Consider the following 27710-nt stretch of genomic DNA (forward strand, 5'->3'; position numbering starts at 1 on the left):
GGGAAGTCACAAATTGAAGACAAATTAAATCTACAAATAAAAGGAAGTCTCACCTGTAGAGGAGAGTGAGAAGTGGGAATCAGTAAAGGAATGGGTGAGCATAGAACGCAAATAGGGAAAAGTGCATTGGGCCTTGCTGGGAAATTAAGGAAAATAGAAGGCTGGGAAAAGGGAAAAAGAGAAGCAGTACAGGTTTCAAAGTTTTAGGGCCCCTTTATAAAGCTGCGTTAGGCTTTTTTATTGCCGGCTGCAGCAGTATTAACTCAGATGTTCATAGGAATTCTATGAGTGTTGGAGCTTTTACTGCCACAGCTGGCAGTAAAAAAATCTAACTCTGGTTCGTAAAAGAGGGGGAAGGGGGGTTAGGGAGTAGTGCAGGCAAAGAGCAATTAAATTCCCTGTGCCCAAATATAAAGCATCAAATGATGCCTATGCAGGAGGAAAAAATTAAAAAGCACAGAGGGAGGGGGGAAGATGAAAAGGAAAAAAATTGTGGTATGGATAGGCTGAAGAAAAAGAGGGACTGGTTGGAGAAAAGTGCTATGAATGGCTTGGAGGGAGAGTATGATGCTGACACTGGAAAGGAAAGGAGAGCAGCCAGACCCACCAAGCTTTTGATTTGTTCACTTTCCCCGCCCTTGACATTTAGATACAGGCTGGTCATCACTACCATTTGCATTTTGGTTTTCTTTTCAACAGATGGCTCCTATGGATGGCGATGCTTCCTTGTGGCGAAAATAAAAGTGAACCGGCACCTGCAAGATTTGATTGGGCCACGGCAGCGTCTGAATGGTACCTAGAAATGGAAGAACTACTCAGGTAAAATGACTCCACTTTATTAGAATGACATTTTAAAAAAATTGCACAGAACCAAATAAGAATTAGCCGGCATCATCCCGTTCGTTGTCCTTTGGGTGCTGCTGTCTTTTAGATCAGGAAATTCGTGCAGAACGTCATTACCTTTGTAACTGCAGAGCTAGGCATTGCACTTAGCACAACAACCTTCCCCAAAAGCCGACGTCAAAGCGCTTCCGGTTCCGGCGTCACTCACTGCTCTCCGTCCGTCTGCATTCGGCAGCGGCCGTAAAGATGGCGGACGGTGCGCTGTGTCGCCGGACGAGCGAGCCTGAGCCTCAGAATCCGTCGCTCGACTCTCTGGAGCAGTGTCGGCAGTACCAGGAGAGCGACAAGCAGTGGAGGGCGCGAAAGCAGTTTATCAGCCGTCATCTGCCGAATTACCCCGGCTGGAAGCGGGACCAACTCCTCGCCCTCTCCATGGTTTGGAGCAATCACGTCTTCATGGGCTGCCGGTAAGAGAAGCGAGAAAATCGAGGAAACCTAGTGATCCTGGGCAAATCGTTGGGGGAGGTACGAGCTTAGATTGTAGGGTCTCCGGGAAAGGAAAAGTGCCCTCTTTACCTGACTGTAACTCGATTTGAGCAGCAATTAAAAAAATAAAACACTAGTTATATCCAAGGATGGCTCAAGGAATAGTAGTAATACCCTGAGGTAATTTGCCCTTGCTTCTTTAACTCCCTTGTCGTCCTATAAAATTTAGGTTGGTCAGCAGTAGCATGACTGGCTGTCTTCAGCTAGCCCCTGGGTTTTTGCCCACTCCTGCCTCCTCTGATGTAATTTTGTTTGTGTGGGATGGCAGCAGAGGAAAGATCCAGGGGCCGGCCAAAGGCAGTCTGTCATCCTGATAGTGCTGCCGATGGTAACAGAAACTTTATGGGACTGTTGGGGAGAAAGGTGAGGGGGCAGTGCCAGATCTGCGGGATGGGGAAAGAGGTGAAGGGGGAGAGACCAGGGAGGTGGGGTGGGAAGAAAGTCTTAACCTGGGCATTTTGGCATCAATGGCTAAGCTGACCCTGGTCAGTATCCAAATTAGAACCAGATTTGTTTGACAGGGTTGTTCCAGCAGTGGGTTTAGCTAACTGGGTGGAGGTCCTTAAAGTTCTAATTTTCCAATTGAATTTCCCAAGTAAAACTAGGCTGTATAGCTGATGGGGTACAGCCAGGAGTGGATTATCCTTGTTTTCTACTCTAGGGAGCTGTCATTCTGTAGACCATCCACTTCCTTGCTGCATGGAATGAGATTTCTCTGGTCATTTTGTTGTTTCTCAAGGACTCTTCATTCTCACCTCAACAGTCTGTCCACAACTTCTTGTAACAACTAAGAATTCTCCTGATGGAATTCTGTGCCATGCAGAACTTGCACAGAATTACCCAGGGATGCCTAATTACCCAAGTTCCATGCAGAATTTGGTATCGGGCTGCACTCCCTTTCTGTATTGCTACCAGCAACAACTTTGGGCAGCTTGCTTGGTCTCTGCAGGCTTCCCTTTTACCCTTGATGATGTCACATCTTTTTTCTTCAGTGGGATCACGTTAGAGGGAAACCTGTAGAACCGGTAGCGGGCTGCCATCAACTGGAATCGATGTCACCGAGTTAGTGGACAATGGGGAGAGAGTGTGAGATGCTGCCTGGGAGGCCAGGGGGTGAGAAAGATGCTGGCACAAAGGGATAGGGGGGAGATAGTGTAAGATGCTGGCTTGGGAGGGGAGAGTAAGAAGGGAGGGATGAGTGAGAGGTGCTGGCTTAGGGGTGGAAGATTCTACACAGCGAAAGGCACAGAAACAGAGAGAAGAGATCCTATATGGGGACTGAAATAGAGACAGGGACACTGAAGCAATGCTGTACATGAAGAGGAACAGATACAGAGAAGAATGCTTCATGGAGAGAGTGCATCGAGACAGTGGCATATAAGGACTACTAGACAAGGGACATTGCTTGAAAAGGGATGATTCTACAGGGATGATGGATTCAAGGGAATGAAGAGGGTCACAGAGGGGAGAAGCTCAGGATAGAGACTGGAAGGAGAGATGCTGGACAAGACAGATAAGGTAGCATGGAATATTGCTACTCCTTGGGTTTTGGCCAGGTATTAGTGACCTGGATTGTCCACCGTGAGAACAGGCTACTGGGCTTGATGGACCATTGGTTTGACCCAGTAAGGCTATTCTTATGTTCTTATGAATAGGTGATCCTGGGAAAACAGTTAAGAAAATAACACAGAAAAGCAGAAAAGGGACTCGGAGATCTAAATTGATGGAAAAATTAATTGCTCAGAGAAAAGATAGAGAAAATTTTTTTTTATTCTGAATTTACTGAAATATGTTGGCTTTCAGAAGTGGTTTTCAACAGCATAAAGATAAAGGGCTTCTTACCACAGGCAGGCAAGATAAATGCTCTGATGCTCATTTAGTTCCTATGAGTGTGAGAGCATTTACCTCACTGGCCTATGGTAAGGAGTTCTTCCATGGTTTAGTAAAACCCAGCAAAAGTGAAGTACTATGAAAACAAATCAACCAAGCTTCACTAAGGTGGGCTTTTACAAAGGAGTGCTGCTAGAAGAAAGTCACTAAGCGAGATAAACTTGAAGGCTGTTCTCTCTAGTATAATGAAAATACTGAAATTCTAGATAATAATTGGCAGAAATATTGTTTAAATGTTGTGTGCAGAATTTGGATAATTTTTTTTGCGCAGAATTTTGAATTTTTTTTAGCAGAATTCCGCTAGGAGTATAAGAAGCAGGTCAGACCAGTGTTCCCTCTAGACCAGCATCCCGTTTGACGGCAGTCACAAAGTTGTTAGAACCACCCACACAACCAGAACTCGTTCAGGTGCACCTTTCCTTACTAATATGTTATGATTCTTTGAAAGGGTGTGCTATTTGCATTAATTTGTAACCGTTCTGAGTTTTTTGGGAGAACAGGATATAAATATAAATAAATGTATTTTTGTGGATTGGTAATTGGTTAAAGGATAGTAAAATAAGTAGGATTAAATTATTAATTTTTGCAGCGGAGAAAGGTAACTAGTGGAATACAAAAACAAAGAAGAAAATCCCTCTAAGAGAAAACAACAAAGCAAACAAAAAATATGGGCGGGGGGGAAGCTCTGATTCCAGCACAGGAGTAACATTTATTATGCATCCAATAAAAACACTCGACATGGAACTGTGTTTTGATACAGAGCACCTGTCCCAGGACCCTGTGCAGGGCCTATTGGTTATTTATTTATAAATGTTCTAGAAAAAGAAACAGATGATTGGATTTGCAAATTATAAAATTTGTTCAATGCTGTTATAACATAGAAACAGAAACATGATGGCAGATAAGGGCCAAATAACCTATCCAGTCTACCCATCTACAGCATCCACTGTCTAGAGATAATGAGCAGATAGGAGTTGCAGGGGAATCTAGTGAAACTGTGTGCATCCAGATGGCAGGTAAAATTTAGGGCCCCTTTTACTAAGGTGCGCTAGCGTTTTTAGTGCGCGCTAACCTCGCGCTACGTGGCTCAATGCTGGCGTTAGCATCTAGTGTGCGCGGTATTGTTGTGTGCGCTATTTAGCGTGTTAAAGCCCTAACGCAGCTTAGTAAAAGGAGCCTTTAATGTGGACAAAAGCAAAACAATGCATACAGAGAAAATATTCAACTGAGAAAGAGACCTAGGCATCCTTATTGAAATCTTCTGTTCGGGGTATGTTGGCAGCTATTAAAACAGAATCTTGGGAATTTTTTAAGGAAAGGAATGGAGAATATTACAGTCACCGCATCTCAAAGATGATATGGAATGAGAAAAGATACAGAGAATGGTCATGAAAATGATAAAGGGATGGAATGACTCCTTTGTGAGGAAAAGCTGAAGAAATTACTACTACTATTATTTCTATAGTGCTACCAGACATACACAGCTCTGTACAGAGTCACAAAGGAGACAGTCCCTGTTCAAATGAGCTTGCAATCTAAACAATCAAGACAAACAGGATGCAAGGTAGGGCTTACAGTCAGAGGGGATGGTTAAACTGATGGTTAGGGTGGTGAGCAGAGGAGAGTAGGGTTGAGTAGAAGGCTGTCTCAAAACTTCTGTTACTAACCTACAAATGTGTTCGTTCTGCAGCCCCTCAGTATTCCTCCTCTCATCTCTCTCCTTATACACCTCCCTGAGATCTCCCTCAAATTGCTTTTATCTGTACCCTTCTCCTCCACTTCCAATTCCAGACTTTGTTCCTTTCAGCTCGCTGCCCGTATGCCTGGAATAAACTACCTGAGTCCGTCTGCCTTGCCCCTTCCCTTATTCAAAGTAGGCTGAAAACCTACCTTTTGAACTTTATGCGAAGGTGGATAGGAAGCCAGTGAAGTGACTTGAGGAGGAGTCAGGTGAGTGTATCGAGGTTGGCAGAAGATAAGTCATGCAGCAGAGTTTGTTCGGATTGCAGGGAGGAGAGGCTGTTCAATGGGAGACCTGTTAGAAGTTGAATGCAGTAGTCTTAAATGTGAGGTTACGAGAGTGGACAAGGGTCCTGGTAGTGTGCTCAGAGAGGAAGGGGTGAAGTTTGGTGACAATCGAGTTTTTATTAGGGTTTTTTCTGCTTGGACAAACACTCTGAGTGGAGATGCCTAACATATCTGTAAAATCTTGAGTGCAGTTGAATGAGTAAATGTAAATCGGTGTTAACCTTTTCAAAACTAGAGAGACCTTGATGTTAATAATTAGCACATTTAAAATGACAACTTTAAAAAATTTAAAAGGGACTTTGGATCATCTTTTGTTTTACTGTCCCCATATTTTAGCCTTTTGGAACTCAATCTGGGATCAAATAAATTGTTTATTGGAAAACCATGTAGCGTTATCTTATGATACTGTGATATTTGGAATGTCTATGAGAAAAAAGAGTCAGATATCATCGTGTAATAATAAACTTTTAATGATTATGACTGGAATTGTCATCCAACATATTACTAATAATTGGAAAGATCATAGTAAACTTAATTTTAATTTTTGGTGGAACTCAGTATGTCACATATATAGAATGGAAAGATCATTAGCGGTACAGAATGGAAATTATAAAAATTTTATTAAAATATGGGAGCCATTAACATCTTTTTGTCATGATTGAATGCCATTTTTCTATTAATTATACACCATTTAGTAGGGGGTGGGGGGAGGGTTTCAAGTATATGATCTTATAATGATTAAGGGGCTTTGAGGGAAGGTGGGGAGAGGGTTACATTTGTACTTATAAGTTATAATGATAAGATGTTCAAGTGCTCAAATTAATTGTGTTTATTATGAATTTTTGCACACTTGATGAAAGTTTAAAAATGAATAAAGAATTAAAAAAAAAAAAAGAAGACAACTATGCTCTGGAGTTCATTGATGTGGTTAAAAGCTGGATTTAAAAAAATATGCTTGGACAGATTTCTAGCAGAAATGTCCATAAACCATTATTATTAGCAAAGTATACTTTGGTAAGGCCATGGCTTATACCTAGATTCCATGCTACTTGTTCCTATCCATTTTGCGGGGAAGGGGCTGTGAAGGCAATTTCAAAATATTTATCATTTTTCTGTAAGTATTTCATAATTGATTTTGATGTTTGTTTTGGATCATTGTTATACTGAAATAGCCAACCTCTTTCCAGATTCAATTTTTTCATTGACCAGGGGACAGTTCTCAGGATATACTGATACTTGAATCCTTTCAGATAGATATTCAAAACAATTTAACAGGCCAGAAACAGCTGCTGAGCGTTTAAATCGCTTGGACGGGACTATCTACTAATTTTCAGCAGCACTTAACTGACTCGTGCTGCTGGAAATAGACTTCTTAGTGCCTAACACAAAATCATGTATTTTGGGGGGCATAACGGAGGTGAGTGAGCATGTAACCATCCAGAGTAGTTGCATAAATGAGACTGCAAATGAGACTGTCTTATCTTTATGCGGTAATCCATGGCTGGTTAATTGCTGAAAACTGGTATAACCGGTTATGCATTAGCTGGCTCCACAAAACCTGGATATTCAGTGCCTAATCCCGGACATGGCTTGGCAATGAATATCTAGGAATAACGGTGGTGACAGCAAAATATTCACTGCTGCCAGCTATATGTTAACCCTATTATTCCTTCTACTTGCATAATATTCCCTGTGCTACTAGCTGCAGCATACCACCAAAGCATAATAAATCCACTCCCATTCATAGCAATTGGTATTCTTTTGTTCAGATGCTTCGCTGCTTGTTTTTTTTCTTTTCAGTATGGTTGTGGCCAAAGAGTTCAGTTTTTGTTTCATCAGCCTGTGCACTTTGTTCCATAATATTTCAGGCACTAGTATGCCATAGAAGAATCATCGCTTGTAATGCTCTGGTACACATCGGTACCTGGGCTCTGCCCTCATTATCTTTCTGTAACAAGAAATGCTCATCGGGCTCTTAAACATGCAAGAGTTCTTTTCTAGGTATGTCTGATATTGCACCCAGTGCTGCCTCCTTTGAGTCATTCTAACCACATTTCCCAGACTTTGGCCTTGTGAGCTCTCCCTATGTGCACAATGGCTGCTCAATGGGGGCATAATAAGTTTGTTATTTTAGGTGTGCCTTATGTGTGGAAAGGTGGGAGACACTGCTTTAGATCCGTGGTTCTGTATCCGGTCCTCAAAGCACATTTAACCAGTCAGAATATCCATCATCATTATGCATGAGAGAAATTTGCAGGGACCACTTCGATTGTAAGCAAATTTGTCATGCTTGGATGTCCTTAAAACCTGACTGGTTAGGTTTATTTTATTGTTGTTTAAAATTTTGATACTGCAGTTTTCTGATAAGCACATCAAAATGGTTTACAATATTAAAATCTTTTTTTTTTTTTAATTCATTTTCAAATATTACAACAAGTGTATAATAAACAATCAGAAAAATTTTAACTAATCACTTGACAATCTTATATTACATTACATTACATTAGTGATTTCTATTCCGCCTGTGCCTTGCGGTTCTAAGCGGATTACAATTAGAAGAGATCTGGACATTACCGAGAGAATTACATAAACAACGATTCAAGTAAATTACATGTTATGGTAGAATGCTACAAATTAAAAGATATCTGGAATTTTTCCGATAGAATTACATAGCAAGATTTAGGTAATTACAGGATACAGTGGGGAATAACAATATATTCGGGTAACAGAAGAGAGTTACCTAACATTGAAGTTAATTAAAGGATACAGTGGGGAATTTTACCGATAAAATTACATAGCAAGATTCAGGTAATTACAGGATACAGTGGGAAATAACAATATATTCGGGTAACAGAAGAGAGTTACCTAACATTGAAGGTAATTACAGGATACAGAGGGGAATAACAGTATATTCGGGTAAAAGAAGAAAGTTATCTAACATTGAAGGAGTAGAGGTATTGGATACAGATGGTAGATGCTTATATAGGGATCTGAATATTTTTGGTAGGTGTGGTTAGAGGAGTTGACTAATGTGTTATTCATGGGGGGGAGAGCATGTGTGATTGGGGAGAGATTAGTAAGTAAGGACGTGTTTTTTGAATAGGAATGTTTTGATTTCTTTTCAAAACACTTTGATGTTTGTTGTTTTGATCATCAAATTGGTGATGGTGGGGTCAATTTTCGCTGCCTGTGTCGAAAGAAGGCTGTCGTAAAGTTTCTTATGTCGGGTACCGTTATGAGGGGGGAAGGTGAATAGGTTCTGAGTTCTCCTTAATCTGGGTGATCGGTAGCGGTAAAGGCGGTTGTTTAGGTAAATGGGGGCAATTCCATGGGTTATTTTGAATAGTAGGCAGTAGAGTTTGAATTGAGTTCTTGCTTTTATCGGCAGCCAGTGAGAGTCTACATAGGCGGGGGTGATGTGGTCAAATTTGCAAAGGGAGTAGATAAGTCTGATGGCTGTGTTCTGGACGGTCTGTAGTTGTTTTATCATGTTGTTTGGGCATGGTAGGTAGAGGCTGTTGCAGTAGTCTAAGGAGCTAAGTATGAGGGATTGTACAATGATCTTGTAGTGTTCTTTGGTAAAGAATTTTCTTATTTTTCTTAGGTTTCGCATGGTGAAGAATGCTTTTTGTATGATTTTGTGTATTTGGGTTTGCATTGTACAGCATCTGTCTAATTGAATTCCCAAAATTTTGAGAGTGCTCTGTATTGGATATTTGGTTGCGTTTACTTCTAGTTCTGTTATGGATGGTTTTTGTTCCTTCTCTAGTAGTAGGAATTTGGTTTTCTCCGTATTTAGTTTCAGCTTATGGTTCATCATCCATTTTTCTACGGTTTCCAGTATTAATTTCAGTTGTTCTTTGGAGACGGGGCCTTGGATGTTGAAGGGTAGGAGGATGGTTAGGTCGTCCGCGTAGCTGAAAGATGTTATATTTAGGGCGTCTAGGGCTGTGCCTAAGGAAGCTATGAAGAGGTTGAATAGTATGGGTGATAGAGGGGAACCTTGTGGTACTCCGCAGGGGTTTGTCCAGGGGTCGGATAAAAAATCCTTTGACTTAACTCTGTATGATCTTGTTTTAAGGAATCCTTGGAACCAGCTGTGAACTTTACCTGATATTCCTATGGTATCTAGTATCTGTAGTAGTATGGTATGGTCTACTAAGTCGAAAGATGCTGAGAGATCGAGTTGGATGATTAGTAATTTTTTTCCTTTGCTGAGGTGCTGTCGGGCTATGTCTAGTAAAGATACCAGTAGTGTTTCAGTGCTGTGGTTAGCTCTGAATCCAGATTGATTTGGATGCAGAATGTGGTGGTCTTCTAGGTAGTTGGAGAGATATTGTGCTACTAGACCCTTTATGAGTTTGACGTATAGAGGGATAGAAGCGATTGGTCTATAATTTGTTGGGTTGTCTATTGGGCCTTTAGGGTCTTTTAGTATGGGAGTGATTATGATTTTGCCAAGATCCGGAGGGAACTGGCCTTCCCTGAGGGTGGTTTGCAGCCATAGCGTGAGACAAGCTTTGAATTTAGTGGACACTGTAGCTAGTAGATAGGAGGGACAGTTGTTCAAATCACAAGAAGATTTGCTGTATTTTTTCTACAGTTGTTCAAGGTCTGACCATTGTGTCATTGGGAAGTTGGTCCAGATCCTATCTGCTGGTATGGCTTCGTCTATTGTGGGTTTTATTAGCATCTCTTCTATGATGTTTTGAGAGTTGTTGAATGTGGTTCTGATTGTGATGATTTTAAGTTTGAAGTGGTCCGCTAGTTGAGAAGCTGTTGGAGTTTGTGTTCCTTGGGTGGCGAGGAAGGGTTTGGTATCAGTGAGGTTTTTTAGAATGCAGAAAAGTTTTTTGGTGTCCAATTTTTCAGTGCCAATGATTTTGGAGTGGTAGTTTTTTCGTTTTTTCCTTCAGTTTGATTTTGTATTGTTTGATTTGGGATCTCCATTCTGTTTTATTGTGGTCTTGTTTCTGTTTTTTCCAAGTCCTTTCTAATTGTCTGCATTGCCTTTTTAGGTGTAGGAGTTTGGCGTCAAACCATTTGTCTGATGGCCTGCATATTTTGTTTTTTGTTTTTAGTGGTGCTAGTTTGTTCAAAGTGGATTCGCTTGTGTAACGCCAGGTGTTTATGAATTCCTTGGGGTTGTTTAAATCTATTGCTGGGTCTACTGTGTCCCAGAATATGGTAGGTTCGATTTTCTGTCTGGACATAGATATGAGTCCCATCCCACCCACCCATACATTAATAACAAACAGTTATCAATTATTACCTTTCACCATCCCACCCCCCTATATCTTATCTAATACTAATTATCATATCTTATCTAATACTAAGGTGTTTAAGATGTCTTATCATATCGCAAAAACTGCAGATTAATAATAGGAAAGAAGCAATCAATGATAGCAAGATCATTGTTCACTTTTTGACCAAAGGTGTCGCTCATTCTGTAGCTCCTAGAGCCAATTCCCCCAAAGCCATCTGAAAAAATAGTTTTTTTGAAAGCATTTCAGTATTGAGCTTAGAACATTTCTAATAGGAGCTACACTGTCGAGTCACATTATTATGACCACCGCCTACCTCTGATGTAAGAGATGTATAGCCAATGAACGAATGCATGTGTTGAGTGCAGACTTTATGGGTATATAAGATGGGATGTCAGCAAGTTGCCAATATACAGTAGCAACCATGGCTGTCATGGGGGAAAAAGTGCAATTTATCAGACATTGAAAAAGGCATGATCATTGGTTACTGGGCCTAGGGTGGCAGCATTTCAGAAATGGCCGGAATTTGTGAGCTGTTCACAGGCTGCTGTGATTAAGGTGTACTGTGAATGGAACCTTTTCAGTGACCTGACATGGTAACTGTGGGGCAGCATGAGCCATCGATGCAAGAGGTGAATGTCAACTTTGCAGGTTGGTACGGGATGATTGGCACACTACTGTGGAGCAACTTACTGTCCAAACGAATCAGGAGGGCTTCCAGATGTGTGTCCAGAATGACTGTGCAGCGAATCCTGTTGCGAATGGGATTCCGGAGCAGATGGCTGGTGACTGCACCTATGCTCATGAGGGTTCATTGCAAAAAAAACAGCTGCAATTTGTACAGGAATACTGATAAGAACATAAGATAATGGACTTGCACTGATTGGAAGAGGGTTGCCTTCTTTGATGAGTTACATTTTGAGCTTCATAGAACGGATGGACGTTGGCGTATCAGGTATGAGACGCCAAGAGCAAACACCCAGCATCCATTGCTGGGCATACACAAGCTGGTGTCAGCAGCATTATGGTCTGGGGAATGTTTTCTTGTTGTGGTCTGGGTCTCTTGATCCCTCTGGAAGGCACTCTCAACTGATATTATCTCTCCATCCCTGCTTCACCATTTTCGCACCCTGGGTGTCCTGGTTCTCCTGTATCTGTATGACTGGTTGATCAGAGCTCGCTCTCAGAGGGGCGTTGGAGTTGTCCATCAGCTGGTACAGTTATTTCAGTGCCTGGGCTGGGTGACCTCTAACCGACCCAGGATTTGGAGTACCTGGGAGTTCGAGTTCACACGGGTCAGCACACAATGTTTCTGCCCATCTTCCGTCAGAAGTTATCAGGGACCTTTTAACCTCTCCAGTCCCAACGGTATGGCAATATCTCCAGGTTGTGGGGACCATGGTGACAACGTTTGATTGTGGTCTCTTGGGCCAGAGCTGTTTGCAGGATGCTCTTCTTTTATGCTGGAATCCTGGACAACTGTGGCATGAAATAATCTTGCATGGGGGTTGCAATCTCGCTTTCCAGGGGCCTTCCTCTCCGGATCTCAGATTGGGTGATTTCTGTCTATGGTTGCGAGTCTCAAAGGTTGGGGAGCGGTGTGCATGTGGTCGATCAAGTGCCTGGAACTTTGGGCGTTTTGGCTGGCTCTTCTCTTTGGAGGTTGTCTCCGTCATTGAGCCATCCGTGTATTCTCGGACAATGCCATGGCTTACATCCATCATGAGGAGGGCACGAGGAGTCCTTCTCTTAGCGCGGGGGCTCAGTTGCTCTTCTGGTGGGTGGAGAGACACTTTGGGTGCTGTCTGCAGCGCATGTGGCAGAAGTGGACAACATTCAAGCAGACTTTCTCAGTCGTCTGACGCTGTACCCTGGAGAGTGATCACTCTCAAAGGACGTTTGATTGCATAGTAGATCAGTGGGGGTGCCCCACGTTCGTCCTCATGGTGACTGCGTCCACAAGAAAGCCGATCAGTTCTTCAGTTGTCGTGAGGCAGGTAGCGAAGGTCTGGGCGCTCATGATTCAGCCCTGGACACAGAAAGGTCTCCTCTATATCTTACCTCTGTGTCCCATCATAGGGTGTCGTTGAGGCGGATTATGTCCCACGAGGAAACGGTGGCTCCCAATTGGCCGAGGCAGCCATGGTATGTCGACTTGGTTCGGGTCCAGCAGGATCGGGGGGCTCTGGTTACCTTGTTATTCTCGCCTTCTCACACAGGGTCCAATTGCAATGCAGGATCTGGACCGCTTTGGTCTTATGGCATGACTCTTAAGCGCACGGCCTTGACTAGCTGGGGCTATTCCTCGGTAGTGATTGCCACATTGCTTCACAGCAAAAGGCAGTCCTCAGTGGCGGCCTCTGCAAAGGCTTGGAGGTGTTACCAGGCCTGGTGTACCCTGAGACAGGTGGACCCATTTCTCCCCTCCATTCCTCAGGTCCTGGAGTTTTTGAGGTTGGCCTGAAGAAGGGCCTAGCGGTAGCTTTACTCTGGGTGCAAATTGCCGTTTTTTGTGTATGGGCCCTCCTTTGAAGGGCTCCTTGGCAGCTCGTCCAGATGTAGCTTGTTTTCTATGGGGCGCTCTGCGATTTAGGCCTCCCTTGTGCCTTTCCTGTCCAACCTGGAACTTTAATCTGGTTCTCTGCTCTCTGGCTCGTCCACCATATGAGCCTCTGGAGCAGGCATCTCTGATGGATCTTATGGACAAGATGATTTTTTCTGGTGGCAATTTCCTCTGCCCTTAGGATTTTACAGCTTCAGGCCTTCTCAGGCAGGGGCCCTTTTCTGCATATTATGGATTCTGCAGTGCTAGAAATATAGAAACATGATGGCAGATAAAAGCCAAATGACCCATCTAGTCTGCCCATTTGTAGTAACCGTTATTTTTTTTCTCTCCAAGAGATCCCACATGCCTAGCCCAGGCCCTCTTGAATTCATACAGTCTCTGTTTCCACCACCTCTTCTGGGAGACACTTCCATGCATCTACCATCCTTTCTGTAAAAAAGTATTTCCTTAGATTACTCTGGATGATGCTGCGTACTGTTCCTGCTTTTCTTCCAAAAGTGGTTTCCGCTTTCCATGTGAATCAGGATGTCTGGCTTCCTGCTTTTGCTTTTGCTTTCTCTGGTTCGAGGGAGCATGACCGAGTTTTGTGGTCCTTGGACTTGTTCAGGCTTTAGTTGCAGTATCTGGAGGTCACCAACAAGTTTCGCCTCTCTGACTACCTGTTGGTTCTGGCAGGCCCTGCCTGCAAGGGTAGGCCAACTTCGAAGGCCACCATTTCTAGTTGGATTTGAATGGTATCTCCGTGGCTTATGTGGCGGCTAGAAAATAGTCCACCTCTCGAGGTGCGGGAACATTCAACCAGAGGTATTTCGTCCTCTTGGACAGAGATGTCGGCTGTTTCTTTGGATGAGATTTGCAGGGCCGCTACCTGGTCCTCCCTGCATACATTCACCAGGTTTTACAGGATTGATGTGGCGGCCAAGCAAGTTGCTGCTTTTGGTGTCTCTGTCTTGGCAGCGAGCTCATCAGTCCCACCCTGAATTTTCGGGATTGCTCTGTTAGTCCCACTGGTCCTGGAATAAAGTGGGATTTGTTCAAGAAGGAAAGATTAGGTTCTTACCTTTGCTAATCTTCTTTCTTGTAAATCCACACTTTATTCCAGGAACCCACCCTATACTTGCTGGTTTGCCGATTGTTTGCCTTTACAAGTACTAGTAAGCTGGATTTCTGTTTTCTGTCCAGCTTTTAGAGTGCCATCGGAATGGGTTTAGCACTCAGATTGGGGGGGTCTCCAGTTAGAGCGCTCCCTTCTGTTAGTGCATTTTGTTTCTACTTCTAGCTCTGATATTGCCGTTCAGGTTACTAATGTTTGATATCCTGATTTGATTATTTTCTTGTTGCTGTTTTGTATTTCCAGTTGTGAGCAGAATATACTTACTTGTCTGGGGGGGGGGAATCCTCTCACCACTCTCCCCCCTACCCATCTTCCCCTCTACCCTTTCTCTCTTGTTCATATCCTTTGCAGATGTTCCTGGTTGCTTTATGACTGTCTGACTGATAAGCTGAGGATGATACACAGTGATGAGGTATGAGGGGGAAGGTTTAAAGCCTCTGAAATTTGAGACCTCCTACAAAGTCCTGGCGAGTAGATGGAAATAACCCACTGATCCCAGAATAAAGTGTGGATTTACAAGAAAGAAGATTAGTCAAAGTAAGAACTTAATCTTTTGTTGTGACTGACTACCTTTCCAATGTACTTGCAGGAGGTTGTCATAAATATGAGTAATCGTAGCAGCAATAATCTGTTTTGCTTTATTCTTAAAGCATTTGCTGAACACAATGAGGAATAAAATAAACAAGTGAATTTATAATGGCTTAAAAATTTATTGGTTCCAATATTGTATTTGATTACTTTCAAAACAGGTATGGTGAGCAGCTTATGCAAAACATTTTGCAGATGGCTGAAGGAATTGATATTGGTGAGATGCCCTCGTATGAACTAGTACTTGGTGCTAAGGGGACAAAACGGCAGAGCCCCATAGATGCTGGTGAGTATGGAAAAATTGTGTTTCTTACCTGATAATTTTCTTTCCTTTAGAAAGATGCATCAAATGAATCCAGAGACAAGTGGCTTATGTTCAGCTACCAGCAAGTGAAGAGAGTAATGAGTTGAAGTCAGCCTTATTGGATGTACAGCCTCCTAGTCAACCAGTATCACTCATTGCAAAGCATTGGGCAAGTGGTTCCAGAAAACCTCTTGCCTACACAGCTGATTCTTGATTACCAAACAACTTATTGAAAACTGAAAAATAAACACCAACCAAAAAAGGTATCTCAAAACCTGCACCTGTTCTGCAGTAAATCTACGAGCATACCAAGCATTTGTCCCCTCAACAGCGATAAGGGGAGGGAGGGAGGGAGCTTATCTCCGAAGGCAAGCGAATTGGGCATGCAATACCCGCTTGTCAGGTGGGTCATCATTCAACGTGCCCATGGCATGTACAGTATACTATCCCCTTTGCCTCACTCATCCATGAGTTCCCTTCTGGCCATCATCACCTTGCGGGCCCGACGTGACTTCACTGTGCATTGAACAGAGATGTTTGGAGAGCCTGTCTAAAGATGTGTAACTTGCACACAGATTTAAGCATACACATTGGGCTTACGTTCTGATTGGAAACTTAGAATCAAATCTTACCTGACTCCAATCACTTTTATCCACAGCCTGCGAAGGCAATTTCTTGCTGAGGCAAGATGGCCATGGAAGCTGCGTCAAACTGCCTCTCCCCTGTGGGAAAACCACGGAACAACTTCCACCAAAGTACTTGCTTCAACAGAGTGCTCAGCATAGCTAGTTAAACCTAGGCTCGATGGTGCACCATTGCGTGAGCATCTCTGAACTTCCTCATCTTGCTCCTCATAATGGAACGCTAATGCCGTGGATCTCCCAACAGTAATAAAAATCTTAGACACACAAGCTGGGGGAAAAAAATGGCAAACTGAGGTAGCCAGGAAAGGAAATCTTCAGGAGTAAAAGGGACTTCAACATTGAGAAATGTAAAGTATTGCATGTGGGAAACAGAAACCCGAGGTACAACTATACGATGGGAGGGATGTTATTAAATGAGAGTACCCAAGAAAGGGACTTGGGGGTAAAGGTGGACATGACAATGAAGCCAACGGCACAGTGCACAGCGGCCGCTAAGAAGGCAAACAGAATGCTAGGCATAATCAAGAAGGGTATTACAACCAGAACAAAAGAAGTTATCTTGCCATTGTATCGGGCGATGGTGCGTCCGCATCTGGAGTACTGTGTCCAATATTGGTCGCCGTACCTTAAGAAGGACATGGCATTACTCGAGAGGGTTCAGAGGAGAGCGATGCGTCTGATAAAGGGGATGGAAAACCTTTCATACGCTGAGAGATTGGAAAAACTGGGTCTCTTTTCGCTGGAAAAGAGGAGACTTAGAGAGGATATGATAGAGACTTACAAGATCATGAAGGGCATAGAGAGAGTAGAGAGGGACAGATTCTTCAAACTTTCAAAAAATAAAAGAACAAGAGGGCATTCAGAAAAGTTGAAAGGGGACAGATTCAAAACGAATGCTAGGAAGTTCTTCTTTACCCAACGTGTGGTGGACACCTGGAATGCGCTTCCAGAGTGCGTAATAGGGCAGAGTATGGTACTGGGGTTCAAGAAAGGATTGAACAATTTCCTGCTGGAAAAGGGGATAGAGGGGTATAGATAGAGGATTACTGCACAGGTCTTGGACCTGTTGGGCCGCCGCATGAGCAGACTGCTGGGCATGATGGACCTCAGGTCTGACCCAGCAGAGGCATTACTTATGTTCTTATGTTCTTAGAGTATGTAGCCAGGAAAGCCCTTTTCTAAAGTTGTGCCTCTTCCTTTTTTTTCTTTTTCAGTGTGTGGAAAAGGAGAAATGCATCGATGTGTCACTGGGAGGGTGGGGTAGGGACCTGGGGGGACCATTGTAACCCCTAAAGCTGGCACCACACAGCCAGAACAGCCCTCAGCTCAACTGACCAAGGCCTGGACAGGATAGACCCGAAGCTGGGAGAAACACATCCATCTGCCTGCTGGAGATATATCAGTTGCCCAGGAGGCTGTATATCCAATAAGGCTGCTGGTAGATGAACACAACCCACTTGACTCTAGATTCATCTGCTGCTGGTGCTAAGGAAGATCTGCTTTATATCTTTCTCATTTTTGTGCAAATTGTTCTGGCCCATTGTGCAGGAATTCTATCTGATTCTAGAGCAGTAGTTCTCATTCTTGGTTTAGGGAATAATTGAGCCAGTCAGGTTTTCTGGGTGTTCTCAAAAAGTATGTGCAATATATCTGTGTACACTGGCTGCTTTGTGAGGGTAATTTAGAAAAAAACATTTTCCTCATGTGGAGCATATTGTCCATTTAACAAAATTGTACAGCAGCATGGAGGTACAGCTGCATTGTAAAATATAAAAACCCATGCATAGGATGCACACACACATCTACACCTTTCTTTTGTGCAGATGTAAATTGGTACATGAGGATTTGTGTATGACTGGAACTAGTTCTGGGTGCCTGTATTGTTTTATAGAATGAGCACTTTGGCATAGGCCTCTTTTGTAGAACTGCATCTTTAAGCAGAGATATGCCATACTTTTGTATGCATCCATATCCTGAAAATCTGGCTGGCCAAGTGACCTCCAAATTTTGGACTAAGAACCAGTGCTGTAGAAGACACAACACAGTTGAAATGTTATCTTTCAGGAACAGGAGTAGGTTCATGAACTATAATGCTAACTATCATTGCCATCCTGAGGTATGAATAGCATTTGGAAGATCAGAAAATAATGTGATACTGTTCAAGTATTACTAAGTATGAAATACGTTTTAGCTAAGGTAACAGGAATATGGCTGTAACTGTAGCGCAAAAAAGAAGGTCCAAAGCAAGAGCAACTGTGGAACTGATGTTCTTGATGATGGTTTACTATTTAAAAAAAAAAAAAAAAATATATATATATATATATATAAAATCAATATGGTTAAAAATGCTGTGTACAAACGTGTGTGTGTATAATCCAAGCTGTACACATGTTCAAAACAACACAATCTGATGTGTAATGATACAAATTCAGTGAAACTACTATGCAAAAATTTTATACATGATGCAGACCCGACACGGTCCGTGTTTCGGCTATAAATAGCCTTCCTTGGGGGTCCTATGAGAATATATATGTATGTGTAAATGAATGTGAGCAGCTATAAGAATATTATGCTAAAATGTACTTGCAATGTGGTAAAGTGCCAAATATGAATGATTGAAAAGAAATGTGTGTTGGTGAAAAATGGTGCAACAAGATGTGAAATCTCATGAGACTGAGAAGAAAAGGCGAGGACATGAAACTGGTGCAAAGAAAGGAACTAGGAAGATCATTAATGAAATAAAGATATGCTTAGACACTAAAATATATATAGCCAAACACAAAATTTCGGAAAGGTCAATACTACATACACTATTCCAAAAGACCAACTCCTCGTTCTCTACTTTAGCATACACAGTCCTGCATTTAAAAGTATGATAGTTAGGACTTATTCACCAAGGGTCATTAATCAGTTCACGGGAACCTCCTTTCAATAATTCAGGAGTTCACCTGGTTATATCCACAAACATCATATATTATCACCCTGTGTGTAAGTAATAATTTAAATTCAAAAAGTGCTCAAAAAAAAATCAAAAATATTTAAATATCAACTCACTTAAACCTTAAGTCATTACAAAAGAATTTTTGTGATGGAAACTATAATGGTATAACTATAATGGTAGAAACTTATCTTAATATTGTCCGCAAGTGTTGTGAGATTTTCTTTGCTTGAAAAAGGGTGCCTCAGCTGATTGCCCTACAGAGTACCCCATTTCGTCTCCTTCAAGGGCAAACTCAGGGGCACATCCCGATATCAGTGAGATGTTAATTTCTCTGTACCATTGTGGAATGTCTGCAGTGGAATGGAGAAATTAACATCTCACTGATATCGGGATGTGCCTCAGAGTATGGCTGTAACATTAGTAAATTATTCATGCCACTGAATTTTAGATGTCAGAAAAGCAATTATTGTTTTTGATTGCACTAGCATTCTTAAATACAAATGTATTATTGCATATTTTTAAAAAGCATTAAATTAGCGTTTTAATTATGTGTGTATTAAAAGATTTTCACTCATACCACAGGTCAAGAGCCTTCTAAAAAGCAAGCTACTGTTCAAATTCGTGCCAGACCTCGTTTTGAACCTGTCCATTTTGTTGCAAGCACAACAAAGGAAGATGATAAACTGGCTACAAACCCAAAAAAAGAAAGCTCAGAAAGTGGGTCTTTGAATTTCTGTGGGGGTTTTCTGCCAGAAAGTTCTGGAGACATAGCACTGGACAGCAGCAAAAAAGAGGGAAGGAATTTGCAGAATCACATTCGACCGGAAGAGAGAACGCCATTCATTTATGATTCTGACTTTTCTTTGTCCAGCACTTCTGATTTCAAAGCAAGAACTTAAATGAGTCGGGTAATTTCATGACCAAAATGGAACAGAGCTACTCGGCAAAATTTGAATCCCATTGCTCATCTCTTTCGAAAAACTTCCGAGCCACTGTGCTTAACATGTGGACAGATGGAATCAAACAAGGAAGGAAAGGTATTGGTTTTAAAAAGAACAGAAAAGGCCATGTGGGCCGTGTGTTAGAAAGTTATCAAAGTGATTTTGCAGATTCATTAACCATGATAGAAAAGAAGCAAGCTTTGATCAAACAACTCTCTGCAACAGTGAAAGACAAACTTTCTAAGGTGAGTAATCTTAATAAAGTGAACTATGTCTTTGTGCTAACACGCTGCATTCAAGCTTGTAAGTCAAACCCTGAATATATTTATGTTCCTTTAAAAGAAATTTCATCTGCTGACCTTCCGAAAAACAAAAACTTTCCTGCAAAAGGTTATGCTTGTGAGGTGAGGTGCCAGAATATTTATATAACCACAGGGTTTTCTGTCAGCAAAAATGGATCCAGAGGTCGAGCTGCAGAGCAAGCTGTGAAGTTATAATGAACCCAGTGGAAGTGAGGATTGTACAGCGAAAGTTCAATCACACTTACCAAGATGATATAGTTGTGTGTCCCTGTGACGTACCCACATACGAGTTCCCTCCAGCTCTGAAGCAGTCGGGAAAATCTTCAACTTAACAGCAAGGACTCCATAGGCGAAAATCAAGCTGTTGAGCCCAGCAAAACTCTTATAGACACAAACCAGTGGCCTAATTTTGTTCTCACTGAAAATGCCAATGATGCAATAGGCATTTTGAACAATTCTTCTTCTATTAACAAAATGGTAATAGAATACAAATATGACTTAATGCCCTCACTAGCTTGGCGTTGCAGGTATTCTTACAGGACCAATTGCCTGGCCGAAGGGTATGGCAATAAAAAAAGCTGTAAACATGCGGCAGCTGAGGAGGCTGTGAAAGTGCTCCGGAAAATACAGTCTAACAACCCAAATTGCAAAACAGCCCAAAGTAAAGCCACAGGCAGCTCATCTGCAAATTCTAACAGAAAAGAGTTGAAGGATATTGTGGTTTATGAAAACTCCGCCAACTCTGTATGTACCTTGAATGACACAGCACAGTTCAATAAAATCACAGTGGAGTATGTCTTTGAGCGACTGACAGATTTGCAGTGGAAATGCAAGGTATTTCTGGAGAATCAGTTTGTTGCCGAAGCCGTAGATGTCAAGAAAAATGTCAAGCACATTGCTGCAGAGGAGGCAGTGAAAGTCCTCAAAAGAACCCAGCCCACTGTAATCAATAACCTGAAGAAAAGCAGCCCCACCGATGAGGGCAATTTCTAGAAGTCAAATCAGTGGACGGTCAGCAGAAGAATCTTATAGGCAGCGAATTAAGGAGGACAACATCGGAAACCAGCTGCTGAGGAAAATGGGCTGGACGGGTGGGGGTTTGGGCAAAGAGGGAGAAGGCATAGCAGAGCCTATCTGTGTTAAAGAACAGTTTTCAAGGGAAGGACTTGGGCTTGATCAAGAAAAGGGTAATCGGATTTCTAAGCGAGATATAGAGGAGATGATAAAAAATTATGCTTACTCCTACAACCAGGAAGACTTAACATTTTCCAAGGAACTTAACAATGATGAGAGGAAGCAAATACACCAGATTGCCCAGAAGTATGGCCTGAAGAGTAAATCTCATGGGCAGGGTTGTAACAGGTTTTTGATAGTAAGCAGGAAAAGACGCAAAGAAGACCTAATAGACCAGCTGAAACAGGAAGGGCCAAGTTGGACGTTATGAACTTGTTATGCCAGAAACATTTTGACATGTTTGTCTTGATTTTATTGCTGTATGTGGAGTGAAAGATAACTTAATGCCCCATAGATGTTGCAGAGTACATCCATGCTAAACTGAATTATTTTGTCCTTTTCATTCCTAGTATTTTGCTAAAAGCTGTACAGTATGTTCTGCTTAGTTGCATTTATAAAGTGCAGAAGTCATAGTGCAGTTCCTGAATGTGTCCTTGAGATCAGTGTCTCATATTTCAGTAGTTTTTAATGACCAGTAATCTGTTCTTTTGGAAGATGTGGATGGAGGCTTTAAAGAATGCCATCCTAAGGAAGGATTAGCTTCTTATCTCAGTAATTTTCTTTCCAATATAAAAGCACATGAGTCCTGACCAGTGTGTGGCACTCTTTTTTTTTTTTTTCTTCAAAAGTATATTTATTGGAAAGTGTGATACAGGCATGACAACCAGCCATCAATATAATCATAATCATAGCCAAAAGATACAAAGATAAACCAGTAGAAACCATTATAAACACTAAGAGAACACACGATCAGCATCCCCATCACATCCTCAATTTCATTATTAAACCCCACACACACTCCCTCCATGCACCCCATTCCACAACCACGGCTAACCAGCAGTCTCACCACCCTAGAGAGTTGCACGGGGACAGAAATCCCACCCATCCCCGCCAGGTTCCTCTCCGTCCCCACCTATCCCCGTCAGGATACTGTCCGTCCTCACCCATCCCCGCAAGGAATTACCTCCATCCCCGTCCGTCCCCATAAAAAGCAGCAATTACTTCTGACAGGATCATCAATTCCACAGTTTCTTTTGTGTTTGCGCTGCTGTTTTCCTTGTGGAATCTCTTTGGTGGAACCCTTTTTTTGTTTCCTGTTCAGGTAATTAACTTATAAACCCCCCTCTTTTACTAAGGCTGATGTGTCCATTATATTATATGGATGAACCTGCTTTCAAAGCCTTTCCATTCCCGTGGGAGTCCCATGAGCCAGAGGGGGGTCCCCGTGGGTTAGGGCGGGATTCCCGCGGGACCCGCAGAATTCCTGCGATCCCCGTTCCCGTGCAGACCTCTAATCCACCCACACCTGGTCACACATCCATCTCACCCCGGGTAGGGCCACCCATCCCTGAATACCCAATAGACCACCAGGCTACCCAGAGGAGTCCCCCGTGCCATTGAAGCAACAGGTCTTTCCACAGATCTATATAACACAGTCGGTATATATAGCACAGTCGGTTTGGGGAACGCTGTATTTCAAAACGGGCCACCTCAGCCACCCGATTTAGCCAGTGGGAATAAGTGGCCTGCCTGCCTGACACCCAATGTTGCAATAAAAGCTTTTTAACTACCAAGACAGCCAGGTAAAGAAACTTCTGTTGGGAAAGTGAGAACCCATCGCATATCAATCCCCTTTGATCCCGAAGCAACAGAAAACTATAATCCCATGGAACTGGGCATTTCACTATTCGTTCCAGGAGGGGAAGGACCTGCAGCCAAAGCTCTGTGGCAGGACACTCCAAAAAATGGTGATCAAAGATGCCCGTGCACCTCTTACATTTTGAGCATTGATCCCTCTCCCATAGTCCCATTCTGGCCCCTTGAATCCTGTAATATAAGCTCTATGTAAAATTTTAAATTGCATCTCCTTAAGATCTGTCAGGTTTCCCCCCTCCCCCAGGGAATGAACACTATCGAAAAGGTCAAGGAAGGACTTCCTCTCATGAGGAACCTGCAACTCTCCTTGCCACAAATGGCTACCTTATCCACAGGTCTGAGATCATTGGCCATTTTCAAAACCTTATACCACATGGACAGTTTGTTTAACTCTACCGGGACCTGAAGAAACTGTTTATCTAGAAGACCACAGAGCCAAGCATTCCCCCATCGCTGTTGCATCAAATTATAATAATGTCGGGTCTAGTGTGTTGCGCTCTTAAACCTGCAAGGAATTCAGAAGGCACTGTCTACTTTTTCAGCTCTGTCTCCTTGTGTCACTGGATAGTGCCTCATCTCCTTAGTTTGTACCAAAGCAGTTGATAACCCCTATAAGAGCAGGACATAACAAGGAAGGGCATAGGAAACTCCCAGAGCACAATATTCTGCTCTGCTCTGCAATACAATACAAAACAAATAATTAAAGATGTTAATTAAACAAAGGAAACATAGCACAACAAGGTGGATTGCAAACAAAACCCACCTACCTGTGTGCTACCAGCACTAAAATTTGTTTAGCTCAGAGCTCTCTTACAAGAGTCGCTCATCCAGCTTTATAATTTACTGCATGCTTGTGACAGAAATGTCTTAGTTCTTGGCTGCTGCCTGATAAGCTTCTGCAGACACTTACATGTCTCAGACCACAAACAGGCTGTACTGAAAAACTGACACAGCAGGGTGTCAGGACTCATGTGCTTTTAAACTGGAAGGAAGATTATCAAGAAAATCTAATCTTTCCTTTCAATGCAAAAAGCACACGAGTCCTGACCAGTGGGATATACCAGAGCATTCCCCTGAGCCTAGGGCAGAAGAGCCTGCTTCTAGCACCGAGGACCCAGCAGTGGTGTCCATATGTACTGCTATATCCATTCCATAAATCTTGTACAGTATGGAGCATGTAGTTGCCCTACAAACTACCTTGTGCGGAACTGCCTGGGACTCTGCCCATGAAGAGGCCATGCTTCTAGTGGCATGCGCTCTCAAAGAGGTTGGCAGCTGTTTACCACAGCCAGTTTATGCAGATGAAACATCCATGCAATTCCATCTGGAAATAGAAGCCTTCGATGCTTGCTTTCCCCTTTTGCTAAGGATGATTAACACAAAAAGATGATCTGCAAGATGAAAATCATTTGTCACCTCGAGATGAAAATCATTTATCTCCTTGCATCCAGTTAACACCAAAAAACTTTGTCCTTTTTTCTTCACACCTGTGGCACAGAACACAGGAAGTTGAATTTCCTGAAGTACAATGGTACACCAAAACCAAAGAAAAGCACAGTGTGGAAATACTCCAGCCTCTGTAAGTCTAAGGAAAGGCTCTCTACATGAGAGAGCCTAAAGCTCTGAGGTAATAGCCACCAGAAAAGCCATCTTGACAGTAAGATCTTCAGTGATGCATTCTGTAAAGGTTCATATGGTGCTTTCCAGAGGACTTGTAAAACAATATTATGATTCCACGTAGGAAATGAACCGTTGCATGGGTGGATTCAGATGCAATGCTCCCTTTTAAAAAACCTAGATATAACAGGGATGGGAAGCCAGGGATCCTTTCTCCACATGAGCTTGAAAACATGAGAGACTTGCTAACTGCACCCTAAGGGATCCATTCGCAAGGCCCTTCTCAAAACCTTTCTGAAGAAACAAATGGACCATGACTCTCTCTGTTGAGCAGATAGATCTTCCAAGCTTTCACATAATCTGCCACCATCGTTGGCTTCTTGGATTGTAAGAGGGTAGGTATAATCACCTCGGAATAACCCTTCTGCGCTAATACTGTGCACGTAAAAGCCTTGCCATAGAGCTCAAAGCATTCTGGATTCTCCAGGGTGATGGGCCCTTACGATAGTAGCAATGGATGGATTAGAAGACTTGAGACTCTTGTCCTCGTTGAAGTTGAACTAGACCCATGTACCACAAGCAACTTAGCCAGTCTAAAGCTACGAAGATTATTAGCCCCCGATATGATGCTGCTATTCAAATGACTCGATCCATCATTTGTCTATGGGGGAAACGTACAGCAGTTTCCTTATTGGCCAAAGCTGTACCAGAGTGTCTAATCCAGTGCTCTCAGACTCGAATCTTTAGCTGAAGTACTGCGCTGCCTTGTGTGCTGATGCCATCAGATCGACCATTGGTCACCCCCCCATCATTGGACAATGCTGTCGAATGCTTCCTGGGTCAGCAACCATTCTTCTGGGTCCAGGGTCTGTTGACTTAGTCAGCCTGAACATTTTTCACTCCCGCTTAAATGAGCTGCTGAAACAGCTTGGAGGTGAGACACTGCCCAGCGAAATAACCACTCGGTCTCCAGTTCTAATGGAGCACTCTCGGTGTCCCCTTGCCTGTTAACATATGCTACCATTGTGGCACTGTCCAACAAAAAACTGACTGCTTTTCCTTCCAGAAATCTTTGAAATGCCTATAGTGCTAGCCGAAAGGCTCTCCATTCCAATCTGTTATAGGCCCATTTTCTCTGAGTGGGTAGCCATCAGCCCTGAGCTAGGTGACCCTCGCAGTGACCTCCACAGCCATAAAGACTGGAATCTATTGTTGGAATCATTCAAGAAGAGATGTGACTCCAGCTGTGGCCACCAGCTCAAACTTTGATGCGCTTCATCTGTCCAAGTTGGCAGCATCAGGAGAAATCTATCCACGGAGACCAGAGGGACAATAGCACGCTCTGTAGAATGTGAATATGAGCTTTCACCCATGGTACCACCTCCTTTATGGTCACTACCATTGACATTAATAGCAGATAATGCCAAGTAGGGGAAGCTGGCATTGTGATGATTCCAGGTGACTCTTCCAGAAATTGAGAAGCCAGCTGAGGTCCTGCGGAGCTGGACTACTTTTGCTACAGATTTAGTCCTTTTGGCTTTGAATGCAACTCTGCTTATCCAGTTGTCCAAGTATGAATGCACCTGAATCCCAGCCTTGTGCAGATATGCTGCTGCCGCCACCCCTTGGTAAAGGTGCAGGGCGCTGTTTGTCAATCCAAATGGGAAAACAGAGAACTAAGTGTCGCTCCAGAACACAGAACCTGAGGAACCTTCTGTGTTCCAAAACAAAAAATGGGAATAGGTAAGTAAGCCTCTGTCAAATCCAGGGAGGCTAAATTCTCCCCCAGTGCGACCGAGGCAGTGACTGAATGTATGGTTTCCATCTGGAACCTGGGCACCTTAGTGCCACATTGACCAACTTCAGATCCAGGATTGATTTCCAGTCTTCTGAAACCTTTCTGGGCATGATAAAGTATATGGAGTATCTGCTCAAGCCTGATTCAACATCTGGAATGTCTTCCACAGCCTGAGACGGCAGCAGCTGTTGGACCAGTTGCTCTTACTTTGGCTGCTATTTCTGGCCATCGGGTCGTCCAGCCCCTCACCAAAAAGCATTTGCCTTTAGAAAGGGAGCCTGCTCAATGTTGCTATAGAAGCCAAATTTCCTGACTATTGTCTGGTCCAAAGCATTCTATGGGCAGAAATAGAGTAAGCCGAAATCCTTGCTCATGACTCTAAATACCTCATACATTGTGTCCGCAACATAATCAACCCCTAAAAATAATACATTGGGGAATGGGTTCTCTTCCAAGATTGGACACTGATGCACCATTGTATGGCAGGTGTGCACCATGTAGGAAGCCGCCAAAGCCAGTGTTTTGAACTGTCTCTCTTAGGATTAAGCCCACCCTGAGGTCCTTTGTTTAGAAACGCTCCACCTTCCCTGGGCAATGAGGTACGTTTAGTCACCTGTGCCGCTCTAAACAATCCACCTATGGTGGTATAAACAGCTGCTGGAAATCAGGAGTCATAGCCCTAGCTCTCGTAAAGGACCTTCAGGCGCATCCAGTGCTCCATCAGCATCCTGGTATCTCAGAATCAGAAGGAACACAGGTGGACTGCATCTTAGAGCTGCTCAACAGTGAACGCTGTGCAGTGGAAGTTTGTGGAGGTTCTAGATCTACCTCCTTCAGAGACACTGCAGTAACTTCATTCAAATCTCTGGTTTAAAAAAAATCCGCACATCAATCTGATCTGTTCCCTGGTCCAAAGCTGCCACTGACTCCTGACTGATATCTGCCACCTGAGACCTGGACTTCCCCAATGAGAAAAAATTTCTGGGGAGACTTAGAAACAGACCCCAAATAACCCTGTCATTTTCTGACTGAACCTCAAGTTCCAACAGACCCCCCTGACTGTGGCGAACCATGATCTGCAGGGACAACACCTCCACCGCAAGCACTCACCGATTTGATACTAGATGGTGCCAGAGACCTCTTATTTCAAATAGGCTTCATATAATTAAGGATACAAAATTTGAATTGAAGACCTGATCTGAATCCCTCTGCCGGCCTACTCTAAATCTCCTCCCTGAGTCAGGGGCGCCTGCACATCTGCACTTCACCACTGGCACCAAATCGTTATCAGAAAGCTCCAGAATGGATTTTATGACCCAGTTCTCAAGCCTTGAGCGACTTTGAACTTTTGGAGGGACCATGGGAGGCTTTTTGGATGGACCAGGGGAGGCTAAGCCCATGGCATGTAGCACACGGGCACTCCTATGGCCATCCA

The 27710-nt window shown here is 43.1% G+C and overlaps 1 protein-coding gene and 1 pseudogene across 2 annotated transcripts in view; both read left to right on the forward strand.

The window, feature by feature from the left end:
* Positions 1-760: 760 nt before the first annotated feature.
* The window catches only part of LOC117360279 (NF-kappa-B-repressing factor-like), a 73125-nt gene continuing 46175 nt past the window's right edge, over positions 761-27710 (forward strand). Inside the window, exons 1-2 of one of the 2 annotated variants that reach the window (XM_033943959.1) lie at positions 761-819; positions 15001-15125. The gene's annotated coding sequence lies outside the window, so the exon portion shown is untranslated. Of the gene's footprint in view, positions 820-15000; positions 15126-19841; positions 19915-27710 lie in introns of those variants that run through there. The other variant, XM_033943961.1, reaches the window with a different exon arrangement.
* LOC117361295 lies at positions 1085-21440 on the forward strand (annotated as a pseudogene).

The sequence above is a fragment of the Geotrypetes seraphini genome, chromosome 5 (genome assembly GCF_902459505.1).
Source record: "Geotrypetes seraphini chromosome 5, aGeoSer1.1, whole genome shotgun sequence".
NCBI lineage: Eukaryota > Metazoa > Chordata > Amphibia > Gymnophiona > Dermophiidae > Geotrypetes > Geotrypetes seraphini.